This window comes from Perca flavescens, chromosome 4, assembly GCF_004354835.1.
Source record: "Perca flavescens isolate YP-PL-M2 chromosome 4, PFLA_1.0, whole genome shotgun sequence".
NCBI classification, from domain to species: domain Eukaryota; kingdom Metazoa; phylum Chordata; class Actinopteri; order Perciformes; family Percidae; genus Perca; species Perca flavescens.
Genome location: NC_041334.1, coordinates 33,688,929 through 33,704,976, shown reverse-complemented (window position 1 = coordinate 33,704,976; position 16,048 = coordinate 33,688,929). Strand labels below are relative to the sequence as shown.

At 40.6% G+C, this 16,048-nt stretch overlaps 1 long non-coding RNA gene and 1 other non-coding gene across 2 annotated transcripts; both read right to left on the bottom strand.

Moving 5' to 3' along the window:
* Nucleotides 1-8,961: 8,961 nt before the first annotated feature.
* LOC114554375 (uncharacterized) lies at nucleotides 8,962-15,606 on the bottom strand. Its single transcript, XR_003692413.1, has 3 exons — nucleotides 15,528-15,606; nucleotides 11,434-11,475; nucleotides 8,962-9,154 (listed from the first exon to the last, which is right to left on the bottom strand). It is a non-coding gene; the product is annotated as an uncharacterized LOC114554375 (long non-coding RNA).
* Nucleotides 15,285-15,357, bottom strand: trnaf-gaa (transfer RNA phenylalanine (anticodon GAA)). The gene has a single exon. It is a non-coding gene; the product is annotated as a tRNA-Phe (tRNA).
* Nucleotides 15,607-16,048: the final 442 nt, after the last annotated feature.

Below are 16,048 nucleotides of genomic sequence, written 5' to 3'. Positions count from 1 at the left end.
AATATGAAGACAAAAAGAAAAATAGAGATATGATTATACCATGCAAACAAGTAAAAATATACCCTAATAATAAACCATGGGTGAATAGGTCTATAAAAGATAGTATACGGAAAAAAGGCATACTCATAAGCAGGGAACTGCCTCTGATCTACATGTAGCCACCAAAGAGCTTAAAGGTGAAATATATAAAGCAAAACAAAGATATAAGTCTAAGCTTGAAAAAAGTCTGGCTGAAAACAACCTTGGCTCTGCCTGGTCCTGTATGAAAACGATAGCAGGTACCCAAAAGCACAGTAGCAGTAGCCATGTCTTTCCAGAGGGTTTTGGATCTGATGCAGAGCTTGCCAATGCTTTTAACTCTTTTTATACACGTTTCGACAAGTCTGATTTTAGCCAGGAGGTCCAAGGACTCCAACACAAACTTAAAGATAATCAACATTTCAACATCACATCTAAAGAGGTTGAAAATGTCTTTAGTAGGACAAAGATTAACAAAAGTCATGGACCTGATAATATATGTGGACGTGTGATCAAAACATGTACAAGAGAGTTGAGTCACATATTCCAATATATTTTTAACAAATCCCTGCAGACGCAACATGTACCAAACATTTGGAAGGATGCGGTAGTAGTCCCAGTTCCAAAATGTAGTAGTTCTAAAATTCTTAATGATTTGAGACCAGTCGTTCTCACTTCAATTTTAATGAAAAATTTTGAAAAATTGATAAGGTCACATATTTTAAGGATAACTGAACATGCATTGGATCCCATGCAATTTGCCTACAGGCCACGCAGGGATGTAGAAGATGCCACTATCACTCTGCTTCATATGCTCCTCAAACATCTTGAAGGGAAGTGGGACCCATGCACAAATTCTTTTTATTGATTTCTCATCATTATTAAATATGCAGACGACTCCGTCATAGTGAGTCTGCTCCATAAAAATGATAGAGGCCATGGTCCCATAATTGAAGACTTTGTCCAGCGGTGCGAGGAGTCACACCTTCAATTGAACATATCCAAAACAAAGGACATGTATATTTGATTTTGGAAAAACTCCAGGATATGAGGCTATAACTATAAATGGTCAACCAGTGGATCAAGTACAATCCTATAGATACCTAGGGACAATTACTGACGACAAATTAAATTTCCAGGAGAATTGTGAGGCTGTCTGTAAAAAAGGACAACAGCGTCTATACTGTTTGAGAAAATTGTACCATTTTCATATAGACAAGACCATGATGACATGGTCATTATCGAAACTATTATGTCTTTTTCCCTAGTGGCGTGGTTTGGTTGTGTCTCAGTCAAGCACAAAAATCGCCTAAACCAAATTGTAAAATGGGCAAGTAAGCTGATTGGGGAGTCCCAGCTGCACTTTGGTCTTGTCATGTACTGTTTTTTATTCCTCTTTTTTCTTCTTTTACGTTTCATTACCTGTTTTATATGTTTTAATGTTTTGTGTGTTGTATGTTATGTTGTGGTCTACAAAGTTTTAAGGATGTCCTGCCTCTTAGACTGTAAAACTAGTTTACCTATGGGTACCAATAAAGTAACCTAACCTAACCTATAAATCGAGGAACATCTGTGCATATGTACATATGTTTTTCAAACGATCCCGCACGCGCAGCTCTATGAGCCTCTGTACAGCAGTGAGGGCAGGGGAATGTGTTGCTGAGTTAGCGACATTGTCGCTAATTACATTTAGCGACTTTTCAAACATTCTTAACGACATTGCACCAGTACCCTCAAACCGACATTAATGTAGACAACATTCAATCCACTACAATTAACATCTTAGGAAACTTAGGGGCCATCCACACGGAAATGCTTTTTGGTGTAAACGTAAAACATCGTTTTGGCCAATCGTCCAAACGAATCCTGTAAACGCACTGCCTGAAGACGCACTTTTTTGAAACCTGGTCCCAGTTTGAAAAAATTCCAAAACGCCGCCCTTGCGTCTTCGTTTGGATGGCGAAGCTGCATACTTGCATATCGATGATGTCATCGCCACACCCCAAGACCTCTAGCCTTCGACCTCTTATCCTGCGATGACGTCTCATAACAACAATGGCGGACTACATGCTTGTGTTCCTGATGGAGATGATATTGAGCCTATTAGGGTTACTAGGGCAAAATATACTGTCTGTTTGTATACATTGTGCAAGCTTTATGCGTATGCTCTGCCTCTTTTTCTCTGTTTTTTGGTGAATTTCTGTAGCAGAAACAGCGCAACCTATAGGCCTGGAATATGAAGTAGCGTGCTGAGTATTCTTGAAACGATGCCAGGGAAGACGGGGGAAAAAAAGATTGTTTTGGTACGTGTAAACATGGCCTTAATTTCCTGGAAAGAAAATTGGTCTCAACGTGCACTTTTTATGCCATAGTGCTCCCCATTACCAACAGTCCACTGAAGTACCCCCCATTAACATCTCATCCATCAGTTATGTTAAAATCAAGATACCTCCTCTCGTCACGCTGTCTCTTTTTCTCCTAAGGTTAAGTTCTGTACCTGGATAGTGAGCAGTCCGGCTGATACATAAGCAGGGTAGTGGAGAGGGCACTGCGAGTCCTAGGGTTTGGGGTGCTGGGCCTGATGATGGCTTCTGAGTGGGTGCTGATAGGAAAAGCTTGACCTTGTTCCAGTATGATGATTGAACACCTGAGGCCCACAGAGAGACAGAAAGTAAGGACAGCTAAATGATGTAGAGTGGAAAGGTTCTGCGGTCTCTTCTATGTAAAACTGGACATTTAGACATTTATTCTGGACACTAGTTCCCCAAGATAGTTTGAAAAATAAAAAAAAAGATTTACTGAATAGTGGAAGGTGTAGCGAACGGAGACCTGAGAAGCCATAGGGTACAGAATTACCCGTCAGATCTTCTCAGCTATGATGCAACATGTATGTTATGAGACATGGACATGCTGATGAAACTCCAACAGAAGGTCCGGCTGTGATTTCTAAATTAGACCGAGAGTCTATTCCTCTGATGACCTTCTTGTGAGGCATTTATATCAGTCTTAACACAGAGCATACCAACTTTCTGTCCAAATCCATCTACAGTGTTCAACCCCTCACTTATCTCAGAGCCAGGACAATATTTGACATTTAGATGGACATAGCTGGTGTTATAATATAGTGGATCATAAAGGACAGGCTTATTTTTACCCCCTGGACGTTTGGATCTACAGCAATCCATATTCCCATCTGCACCTCCCAGTCCAATACTTACATAACACTAACATGCCCTGGCTTAGTAAAACAAATGAAGAGGCAGAGAGAAAGAAAAAAAAAATGAGTAAAGCAGTGAATTTCGGAGGGTGAGTTGCAGACAAGGGAGAGTCCAGAGAGGTCCTTGTCTACCTGAAGCTCAAATGCCTTTGGCCTGGTTTGGTGTGCTTCAAGGACAACTGCTGCTGGGCTCTGTCTACCTGCAAAACACAGAGACGCATGAACACTGCTTCAGAGTTATGACTGTATATGTTGTTGAACAAAAGGTCAACAGGGTTAAAGACACACACACGCACGCACGCACACACACACACACACACACACACACACACACACACACACACACAAACAAACAAAACCATTCCCCCAAATAGAAACTGTTGTTGCCATGCCACTGACCACTACCATAACAGTGTTTCCGACAGAGTTGCTTAAGTGCATTTCTCCAGCGGCCAACCCCATAACTTAACTTGTAATGTGTCAGTGACAAATTAGAATTCCCTCTGCCTAAATCTCTCACGCCGGGTTGTAACGGAACCTAAAACACAGCGCATGCAAACACATACATGAGTAGTGTCAGACAAGGCATGAAAGGTGCATGTTGGGCACAAACATTTCAGAAATAAATCTGATGTCTGACTAATCAGATGCAGCAAAATGATGGGAACACTGAGGCAGTAATTCTCTGAATGTTCAACTCAACAGGGAAATACTATTGAAAAAAATAGATAAAAGAGTGACTGTATAATCAAGAGGGAGAGACGTCCTTGGAACAGAGAGATATGAGACAGGCTGGAAATGTGGAGACAGTGAAGGGAGTCAGACGCCAGACAGAGATGGACTCTAAATGAGCTGGCAATGCCAACAACTGCTTTGACAGTCCAGTGATAGTGAGAACAGCGGTTATATATATAAACTCGGTAATCCCTCAACAAAAGGGCACTTAATGAGAGTCTGCCTGAATGGTAGGATGTGAGCTAGAGGGGAGAGAGGTGGAGGGAGAAATGTAGCTGGCAAAGACCCAGGATTGTGCCACAGCTACCCTGACCAGGTCGGCCACTCATTGAATGGAACCCCTTCATGCTCAGTATCCTCTCAATGACAAATACCACACTCTACTTCTCTGTCCAAATGGTTTCCCTGTCATAGGCCAGCAATCCACCATACTTCTCACTGCTACTAATCAAAAAAAATTAAGCCGCTGAGGAGATTATCATATGTAGTCTCAGGATTAAAACTCGTCACACTTTCCATGACTGAGAAAGGGTGACTAACTGGTAAGTCCCGGCCAGCCATGAAGGGGAACGATAGCCCTGACAGTCACCCTGTTGGATTGGATAAGTAGTTGAATTATGCAGAGAGGTCAAAGAAGCACTGCTGGCTCCAGGCCTAGGACATGCTTTGATACTTGGGCCTCGAATGTACTGTGCCGGCACAGTGTTACTTTCGCTCCACAAAACAACCCTGATGTGGTTTCATCTTGTTCATATCCAGTGTCAATGGCCTATTTCCCTACATTTTTAATCTCAGAGGGAAGCTCTTCTGTACCTGCTGTGGAGATATTGACCAATCTTTAATGGAACTGCCACCTTCCTTGAGTCAAACAGACTGTGACAGGTATGAAGGAGATCTACAGTATTCTAAGGTTTTTTGACACAGTACATTTGTGTTCATCAAAGAATGTTTCCGTCACTAAGCCACTGTAAAACATATACATAAAGAGCACACTAGTTGGTTTTCCAGCTAAAATCTCTGTACTTTTGGAGTATGTGTAATAGAGCTCCCAGATCAAAGGTTTGGGAGATTAACAGAGCTAAATAATGGACTACAAGAAGCTGCAAGCCTGAAGGAGCCAGAGATTCAGATGCTGGAACATAAGCAAGAAAAATGGCACTTTTAGTAGTTTAAGCACTCCGCTAACCAAAGATAACCTACTTATTAATTTAACAGCCACAAATAGCACAAACTCTTGCACTTGCACAAACCGAATGTAATGCATGTAACTGCAAACATGACCACAGTCTTTTCCTCAATACAGTATTTCCTTAACTACCCTTGACATTATATACTGTAGCTAACGTTATAAATAATTTCTCCAAGAAATTGGCTAACCATAACTTACCTTACGCAAATTTGCCTTTGGAAAAGAAACGTGAATCGCGTGATGTACATGTTATCTTACTGTCTTCGAACTGCTTATTTGGTACTTTTATTCTTTGCTCCTCTTCCATACCCTCCATTTCCCTGCACCAACCAACTGCACTTTAAAAAGCTCACTGTTGATTCTATTGTTATACACAAACCACAGTTGAAAATAAAATCTACATCTGTTTTAGGTCCAATCATGTTGTTACATCTAGTACAATGGTTGAGGATCAGTGTTACACAACAGGTCATGAACTTGAGTGTGCATAGAGAGAGAGTGGGGGAAGACGAGCTGCCAGGCCTCCCACTCTCCAGACAGATATCAATAGACAAACGCTTTAGAGAGACACTCAATCCTGCCAGTAGGTTTAGTGTGTGTGTGTGTGTGTGTGTGTGTGTGTTGGTGAGAAAGAGAGGAGACACTTTCTCTGTATGTAAATGTTTGATTTCTGGACACAACCCGGTGTAAACTTCTCATCTCAGTTTCTCTACTTTATGTATTACTTAGCTTCTATTTTAAATTGTGGTGCGTCCATTGGGTAACTATAACCTCATTTATTAGGGCCCAAGCGATGACAGCGGCTAAGACCCTATTGGAACTGAAGGAATTGTTATTATTACAGCAAATTAATTGCCTTTTTGAGGGGCTTAACATATTCAAAAACTCACCAAACCTGGTGAAAATGTACATATTTTAAGGGTTTCGAGAATAGGCGCACAAAACTGGCTCGCTAGCGCCTCCTACAAAATAACAAAAATTAAGCCCCTGCAGTACGTTTAACGTAGACTAATGAAATGTGGTATACATATGTAGCATGTCAAGACGTACCAAAGAGCTCATTGGACCCATACCCTTAACGCAAGAGGAAGTCCGCCATTTTGAATTGAAAGTTCAAAATTTGTGCGATTTTGGCCATTTCCACATGTCGTACTTTAACGAACTCCTCCTAGAGATTTCATCCGGTCAACTTCAAACTTGGTCTGTGCCATCTTAAGATGTTAAAGATGAAAAGTTGTTAAAAGAAAAACTTTTCGTCATAGGGCCTGGCCATGGCGGGGCGGCCATTTTGGAAGTAAGTGTAACGTGAGTGTACGTTGTCCACTTGGCTCGAAACGTTTCAGGATTCATAAGAGTCCAACCCTGACAACATCTACAGGCTGAAATGGACTCAAAGTCACAGTGCCCCCTAGCGGCAACAGGAAGTAGGCCTAAAAAATCAAGATAATGTACTTTAATGAACTCCTCCTACAGATCTCATCCGATGGACTTCAAATTTGGTCTGTGCCATCTCCTCACCTTAAAGATGAAAAGTTATTAAAAGCAAAACTTTTCGGCCATTTTGAGCATTTATCAATGAACAAAGAAGTTGTTGTAACTTGCCCAAAATTTCTCATGATTGACAAGGGTCCAGGCCTGAGGACATCTACAGGTCAAAATTGACTTTTGGTCATAGCGTCCCCCGCTGGCAACAGGAAATCAGCCTTATATGACAAACATCATCCGATTTACATGAAACTTATAATGTGTGGTCTACATGTGATACTGAGCCACCCCCTATACTTTAACCATGCCACTTACTCAGGCCACGCCCCATTTCATGAACCGTTTAATGTAGAGTCTTGTGTGAGGTATCATTGAACTTAGCAGAGAGTTCCTTTTTGATTGGTGATGGTTTGACCCGCCCCCTATGCTTTAGCCACGCCCCTTTTCATAACTAATAACCTGTTTGACGTAAACTATTGCGTGAGGTGTCATTGAACTCAGCAGAGAGTGCATGGAGCGGGGTCCGCCAGTAACCCCGATGCGCGAGGAGTTGCGAGGGCCCGTCCTACACTGCTTGCAGCTTTAATTACCCTTGCAACTTCTGTGAGTCAATGGGGGAAGGATATGAAATGTAGAAGCATAAGAACTTGATGTGCACCTGGTAGCGTCAATCTCCAGGAGATGATGTCTGTGATCTTCATCATCTGGTTTGAAACATGCAGAGCAGGGCGCCAGTGAACTGCTCCTACATTGAGTGGTAGAAGCAGAGAACAGAGGCAGAGAATATTTATTAAAATTTGAAAACCAGTGTTAAACTGTTGGGAACTCGAGCAGGGAGCACAGTACTTGGAATGACAAAAAAGTATAGTTTATCATTTTTCCTTGCTCACAGTTTTCTAGTACTTTTTCTAGTACCTTCTAGTAAAATGCATTTTCGAAAAATGTATTTACCAGTGTGATGATTTTACCACAGCAGAGTAAGCAGACTTGATGATATTGGAATTCTAAATTTTTTTTTCCACACAAGCACTTAAAGTTCAGCCCCATTGTTTGGTGAAGAGAACAATTGCAAACCTTTCTCAATTGCAGCTTTGACTTAATGACGTAAATCGGCATCCAGGCATTTGGAAAGGTCAGCTCAGTTCAGAGAAAGAACAACACAAATCTGAACAACAGCATCTACACAAATTACACAGAGAAACAAGCCTCCCCACTGTCCTTGGAGCTTGTTCGTGGAACAGTGAGTGGGTTCGTTACTTTCTACTCAGTCAGTCTGAGAAGACAATGCCTCCTTTTTGTCTCAAAGGACAAAAGTGAGGTCATGCTCTGTTCCCTTATACAACCTTCCCAAGTTACATTTGGACTGTATGCATCATGGTGGGTTATGTCACAAGAGCTCTACAACAAGACCATCTTACAAGTACTACTTTTTTGTAGGCCAGATCTCTCCCATTTAGGAACACACTTCTTTGAGTCATGCAGCAACTAATGAATATTAATTACATTTATTTCTGTTCTCTTACTTTGTAAGACTTTTGACTGTTATGCACCACAACAGCGTGTTTACATGCACAGCAGTAACCAGGGTCTTACCATGGTCAAGTGAATAACCAGGTTATTCCAGTTCCTCTTGTATACATAAGCAGGGAAGAAAGGGAAGAACGGCGGTTACAGTAGGTGGCGTTCTGCCAACTTACAACAAGTCGTAATAAGGTTTTTTTTTCCGGTTTACTTTCATCAAAATCACAAAAAAATACCAAGAAAAGAGTCTTTTTGATAGTACTTGCCATGGGGAAGTCCTCAGTGGGTTTAAAGCAGGGGTCTTCAACGTTTTTAAGGCCAAGGACCCCTAAGTTGAAAAAGAGATGGAGCAGGGACCCCCTACTTAGATATTATATGAAATAGAGTTGCATATTAACTTGGGCCTACAATAACGTATAGGGCGGCCTAGAGACTTTATACATACCTTTTTATGGTGCCTACAAAACTAAGCTATTAAAATAATAATTGTTGAAATATTCATATATTTATACATCATGTTTTAACGTTAGAATGTGGCACAGTGAATCCTTAAGCTTAACTTTATCTGTGAATGGCTACATTATGGCTATCTACAGTACCTATAGGCACTTAAGCCTATCATCAATGTTGTGTAAATTAAAAAAAGATGTATTATTACAAATAATATGTTGGATTCAAGTTTTTTTTCTTTTACTATTGAACAATAATTGCGTGGCCACATAAAACATTAAACCTTGTGCTGGGGCCCATAGAGAATGCCTATATGTCCAGGATCTAGAATCTTTAGCTACCTATGCCCCCTTGGGTGGAGAGGGTGGACAGCTTCAGATAGCTGCATCACAGAGGGCTTTTCATGGTCCTCTCATGTCAGCACCTTGGTGAAGAAAGCCAGTCTCTACCACCTTAGAGGCGTCAGAGACTTCAGACTGCTCCTCGAGGTGCTAAAGTCTTTCTTCACCTGCACCGCAGAGAGCTCCCTGCTAGGCAGCCTGGATTGGGAACAGCAACAAAAGGGATGTGCAGTCAGCTGAACTGCATTCCATGGCTGGGGTAGAAATACTGTATTAAAAAAATTGGCAGAGTGGGAAATCTTTACACAGCTAACTGTAACCAGTATCATCCATCGCTCACTATCATTGCATTACTGTAACTACCTCACAACATTGTATATCTTTCTACTCTATTAACATTATGTATCTAGGTTGACGCTAAGCCATATTGCCTTGCAATATGACATCAACCACTCTACTACTTTGAACTCAACCTGTTTTGCAAGTACGAAAGAAACAGGGGGAAGGTTTGCTGGGTGGAAGTTATGCAATGCCAGATTGGCTGGGACATCTGTAGGAGCTGCTTAGAAGTGAAACTAGACTGAATGGAGTTTTGATTAGTTAGAGAAAAAACATTTACTCCCCACAACCATGCATCCGTTCAGCTGTCTGGACTGTTCTCCACCTGCAGATTTCTTTCAACCACCTAACTGAATGGGTTTAGAGCTTGACTGGCATCGTCAGGCATTCTTTGTAGGTCTCCAAGAGCAGTCGGAACAAAGCCACAAGGAAACCATACTACAGCAGTGGAAACGCACAGTGCAAGGCACAATCAAAGGGGAGAGCGAGTGAGAGAGATCTTGCATAACCAACAGCTCAGGATATTACACGGAAACAAATTACATAGGAACAAATGAGAAAATGAGAAAAAGCACAAAATTAGTCTGTAATCTGTGACAAATGTACTATGTGCATGATTCCCCTCAAACACAGTTACAGTGTGTTTCAAAAGCAGGTATACATGCAAGGTTACAGTACAAAGAAAAATATGTTTATGTTGCTGTGGGAGGTTTTTGTAGGATATAAAGTGTGTATACACACACACACACCCAGGTTTGTGGCACTATCTTTGTGGGGACCCGTCATTGACATAATTCCCTAGCCCCTTACCCTAACCTTAACCATCACAACTAAATGCCTAACCTTAACCCTTACCCTCACCATAACCACAGCCTAATTCTATCCCTAATCCTATAACCAAGTCTTAACCCTCAAACAGCCCTTTAAAGTTGTGGGGTCCAGCATTTTGGCCCCACAAAGCTGTCAGGACCCCACAAGTATACTGGACTCCTAGTTTTTGGACCCCATGAATATAGTTAAACAAGCCCCCAGACACACACACACACACACACACACACACACACACACACACACACACACACACACACACACACACACACACACACACACACACACACACACACACACACACACAACCCTGCATCTCACCAGAACATTTTGCACCTTTTCTATCCCCTTCTGCCAATCTTCTGCATTGTTAGTTCTCGGAACCACTCTCTGTCTATTCATTATCAATGCACTGCTGATTAGCACATCACCACAGAGAGCCGGTTGGCCATTCATTCCGGTTTCAATGGGAATGACGCAAATCCCTGACCTGTATGGTGCCCCGTGGCCTGGGCCTGTTCTTTTGGACTGTGGCTCTATTGCATCTACACAACGACAGGTTGATACAGCTGAGAGATGGTGTCCAAAACCTGCTGCAGCCCCGCTGAGTCTCTCCTGGCATGATCTTATCTCGGATGTGGCCTAAAGTATGTGGTGTTTTGTTACAGAATTGCTTATTTTGCACCAAAGTGTTTCAACTAGAGCTGACAGAAACATATTAAACCAAAATATACATCCCTGTTTGTCTCTGCTACCTCCTGCATGTTGCTGTTAGCTGGCATTACATTACTCTACTTTTTTATCTATTACTTAAATTTAGGTACAGTTAAAACGCATTTCTGATGCATGTATATGTATTTGTGTGTGTGTGTGTGTGTGTGTGTGTGTGTGTGTGTATATGTATATTTTCTGCATTCGCACATACATGCACACACCCATCATATTAACATACCTTTTTACGCTGTCATTATATAAGTTGTTACAGATGAAACTATCTATCTGGAACAAATGTTTATCGTTACCTGTTGTTGCCTTGAGCTATTTAACTATTCACTTATTCTTATTCTACAACATGAATACCCTTATCATCATTATAACTGTGACAATACACAAATCATATACATACAACTAAAACTAGAACAACCAGAAAGAAAGAAAAAATAACTCTTATTGGACTGGCTCCCTCCCAGAGGGCCTTGGGGCTGCCAATGTGTGAGGCTGGAATTGACCTGCAATGAGCCAGATCCCTCCTAAAGGTTTAGGGACAGCTTAAGGTAATGACATTTCAAAATAAAGGTAGGAAAACTTACTAAAGGTAAGAAAAGAGAGTCGTCCCTGGCTGCACTGACGCCCTGCAAAACACAACAAATTGTCGTTACTTTTATTACAGTAGTAGCTTTCAGTGGTGGAACATAACTTGAGTATATTTACTCAAGTACTGTACTTAAGTCCAAGTTTAAGAGACTTCTACTTTACTTGATTTTCTTTTCATGCTACTTTATAACCTACTTCTACTCCACTACATCTCAGAGAGAAATATTGTACTTTTACTGCAATACATTTATTTATTTATTTGAGTTTTCATTTGAAGATAATTACAAATATTATCAACAAATAAAATATGACATATTATAGATGAAGCTACCGGCAGTAAATAATTCAACAGCTCTAAATACTTTTTCTCCCACCTGTATCATAATATTACATACATATGTGGTATGTATTTTCCTTTTTCATCCCCTTTCCTCCTTTTTTATGCATTTATTTAGGTTGTTTAGTAATATAATCCTAGCACATACCTGCATATTTCTCTGGTCACACATATGCAAAGGAACACACATCACACACTTTCTGACATGCACAGAAACATATCCAAGTAATAAATAAATGTGTTATTGACTGTATGTTTTGTCCCACCTGTCTAATTTGTTTGTCTAATTTGTCACCTTCTTTCACTAATAAAGAAAAAAACATCAAAGAGATTAAAAAAGTAGTACTTCTTATCAATATATAGTCCAAAGACACCCATAAAAGATGGTTACAGACCAGATTAACTAATAGGCTACTTGTTGTAAATATGCTTGGAATGGGGTATTCAAAATAAAAAAATCTGAATACCTAAAAAGTATATATACTAAAAAATAGTACAATCTGCCTCTTCTCAAAACTGACCTAAAGTTGTGTATACAGGTGCAACAATCCATCTACTTCAGTTGTGTGTGGCTGTAGTGTTCAGTCTCAGTTACGAGGCTGAAACTCTGCATGAGTCCTGCCATCTACTGGTTCTTAAATGTACTACTGCTGTATTATTTTCCAAAACTTGTCCTCTGAGAATGCAGTAATACAGTAATAAATCAATAACCTATACAAACACGTTTAAAGCAAAAGTATTTTCAAGTAATGTTTTATCAAGTTAATGTTTAACGTCATTTTAAATGCTAAACATGATGAATGCTGCAAATCACCATGTATTTCTAGCACTGCTTACCCTGTACTGTATAATTCAGAAGCTTCCATCTGTATTGCATCCAAAGCATAGATTGTATACAACTATATTGCATCCCAAAATACAACTATCATACCAAATTTTGATTTTGCCTGTGCCCTCAAAAGTTGCCAACTTAATAATTTATTAATACTTATTAGTCCATGAGCCAGGGGGCTTGATCGGTATCATCGGGGGGACAAAGGCTCATAGTGATTTTTGGCAAGGTATACACCCCTAGTACTAGAAAAATCACGATAGCAGTGCAGGGGTGGTAGCGAATCACTTTTTTCAGCTCATGAAGTTACTAACCCCCTAAGATAAATTCCGTTTTAGAAATCTGGTGTATATCTGGTTTAGGCTCATGGTAGGGATATTGTCAATATTCTATAATATGGTGCTTGGTATCGTTGGAAAGGGGAGCTTTTAGGCTTTCATTTAAGCCCAGTACTGAATCTGTCTGTCAATCACAAAGGTCACATGACTTCTTTAAACCGGAAATAACACACATTTTCTCCCAATTTCTGCCTAAACTGTGTGCTTTCTTTTATCCCTGGGGCATGACAGAATACCAGGGACACAAAACTCAACAACTGCAATACTCAAGGCAATCTGATGATTCAGAAAATGTACAATATACCCATACTATTTATATATGAGAGCCTTAAATTAGACTTATGCAGCCGGCACAAGTCTTCAAAATAGAATGGGCCAATAGAATGGACAAATAGACGTAATGATGGATTTTGACAGTTTGACAAGGTTTTGTCAGTTTTGTGAAAAGATCGTTGGTTCAGTTGACTGGTTATAACAACACTACCAACTATGCCATCTTCAATCAACTTCCAATGAGTTCCAGGGGTATTAAATGTAAGTACAAAATACTTTTTCTCTTGTGCTTGTGAATTGATGGGGAATAGACAAAGGGAGATTAGTAGGGGTGGGCAATATATATCGTCTACGATAATATTGTCGTTGTTGTGTTAACGATGTGCAAATTGACATTATCGAGTATTTAAATTAGTTAGAAAATAACACTTCAAAACACGCATTGGAACACTACACATTCACTAATGTCAACAAAGATGGCGGTGCAGAGCAAATCTAAAATTTGCCGGAAGTTCGTCAGGGTTTACCCAGGCTAAGCTACCGGCAGGATCGAGACAAGAACTCCGGCAAGACCAGAGGAGGAAGACTGGATTTTTGTGCAGAATGAATGGAGTACTGACCGCAGGATCGTTGCCCAGCACGGCTCACCTGACCTGGAGCCCTGTTGGTAATAAACAGGCCATTTTATTTACCACGAAAACAGCACACCGCCGTCTACACAGCCCCAGATGCCAACGTTAGCACAAGTTTGGCTCACTGCTAACCATAGTGAACAAACTGCATCGCGAAAACCTGGAGGGGATACATATTGTAGCAGGGGACTTTAACGAGGTGACCTTAAAGTCTGTACTCCTCAGCTTTTTCCAGCATGTAGATTGTGCTACTAGAGGGAAGAACACACAAGACCATGTATACTCTAACATCATACAGCATACAGAACTGCTCCTCTCCCTCACCTGGGCCAGTCAGATCACATCCAACTACTCCTGGTCCCAGCATACATCATTCAGATCACATCAACTACTCCTGGTCCCAGCATACATCATTCAGATCACATCAACTACTCCTGATCCCAGCATGCATCAGTCAGATCCCACCCAACTACTCCTGATCCCAGCATACATCAGATCCCATCCAACTACTCCTGATCCCAGCATGCATCAGATCACATCCAACTACTCCTGATCCCAGCATACATCAGATCACATCCAACTACTCCTGATCCCAGCATACATGATCAGATCACATCCAACTACTCCTGATCCCAGCATACATCAGATCACATCCAACTACTCCTGATCCCAGCATATATCAGATCCCATCCAACTACTCCTGATCCCAGCATACATCAGAGTGCCTTGAGTATTGCAGTTGTTGAGTTTTGTGTCCCTGGTGTTCTGTCATGCCCCAAGGATAAAAGAAAGCACACAGTTTAGGCGGAAATTGGGAGAAAATGTGTGTTATTTCTGGTTTAAAGAAGTCATGTGACCTCTGTGATTGACACACAGATTCAGTACTGGGCTTAAATGAAAGCCTAAAAGCTCCCCTTTCCAACGATACCAAGCACCATATTATAGAATATTGACAATATCCCTACCATGAGCCTAAACCAGATATACACCAGATTTCAAAAACGGAATTTATCTTAGGGGGTTAGTAACTTCATGAGCTGAAAAAAAGTGATTCGCTACCACCCCTGCACTGCTATCGTGATTTTTCTAGTACTAGGGGTGTATACCTTGCCAAAAATCACTATGAGCCTTTGTCCCCCCAGATGATACCGATGGCCCAAATTTGGGGCCCTGGCTCATGGACTATTATGTATCGGTTTTAACATTCTGGAACACGATACATATAGATGCTTTCTATGATTTGCTGTGGACAGTTTATGATAAGCACCGAGGTATAGCAGGTTGTTAATTAGCAAGCTGTAGTGAAAAGTTGAGGCCTGTTTGGTTGTTTGCTTTTATTTGATTTAATCTTGCCTTTGCCTTTACCGTTTATTTCTTTATTTTGTAAGTTGTGACATAATGACTTGATTTGCATGAAACACAATCAAAAACAAGCTGCCGAAACCCGGGATCGAACCAGGGACCTTTAGATCTTCAGTCTAACGCTCTCCCAACTGAGCTATTTCGGCTTCTTACATATACACACATGCAATGTAGTCTCATTGTGACGATAGAGGGCGCCCTGGCTTCACGAAAATACTGTTGGGATTTAAATGGTACTTCATTTTAACTAAATTATATTAAAATGCAAAAACCATCCACACTTCTAGCTGTGGCCTATTTGTTTTCGTTACCTTACCTTTCTTTTACCTCTCGAAAACCACGGAGGAAAGTAGGCGGCAGCTTGTAAACGTGAGGCAGAAAAATTAAGCGATTTAATTTGCCTACTAGATTGAACACGCCATTTGATTGGCGTTTAGAAAGATTGACTTTGCCGAGTAGTTGGTTGTCAAATTATTGATTTAGACCTTTGATTCACTGGCAAAAGATTGAACACGCCAAACCAATGTTATCCAATGATTGAACTCGCGATGTGATTCGCCGAGGGCGATTTCGGTTTGCATACTAACTTGTTGGATGCAATGTTGGAGTATGACCGCAGAGGTGCCCTTGATCTATAGCTACTGTAGGCTTATAAATCGTAAAAATTACATATCTTAAATTAAATTAAAATTAAATGATATTTATTTTTTTCACGAAAACTGTTTTGGGATTTTAATGGTATTTGATTGTAACATATATTAAAATGCAAAAAAAAATAATATCAGAACTAGTAGGCCTATCTGTGGCCTGCTTGTTTCCACTAGGTCTAAGTGCTGC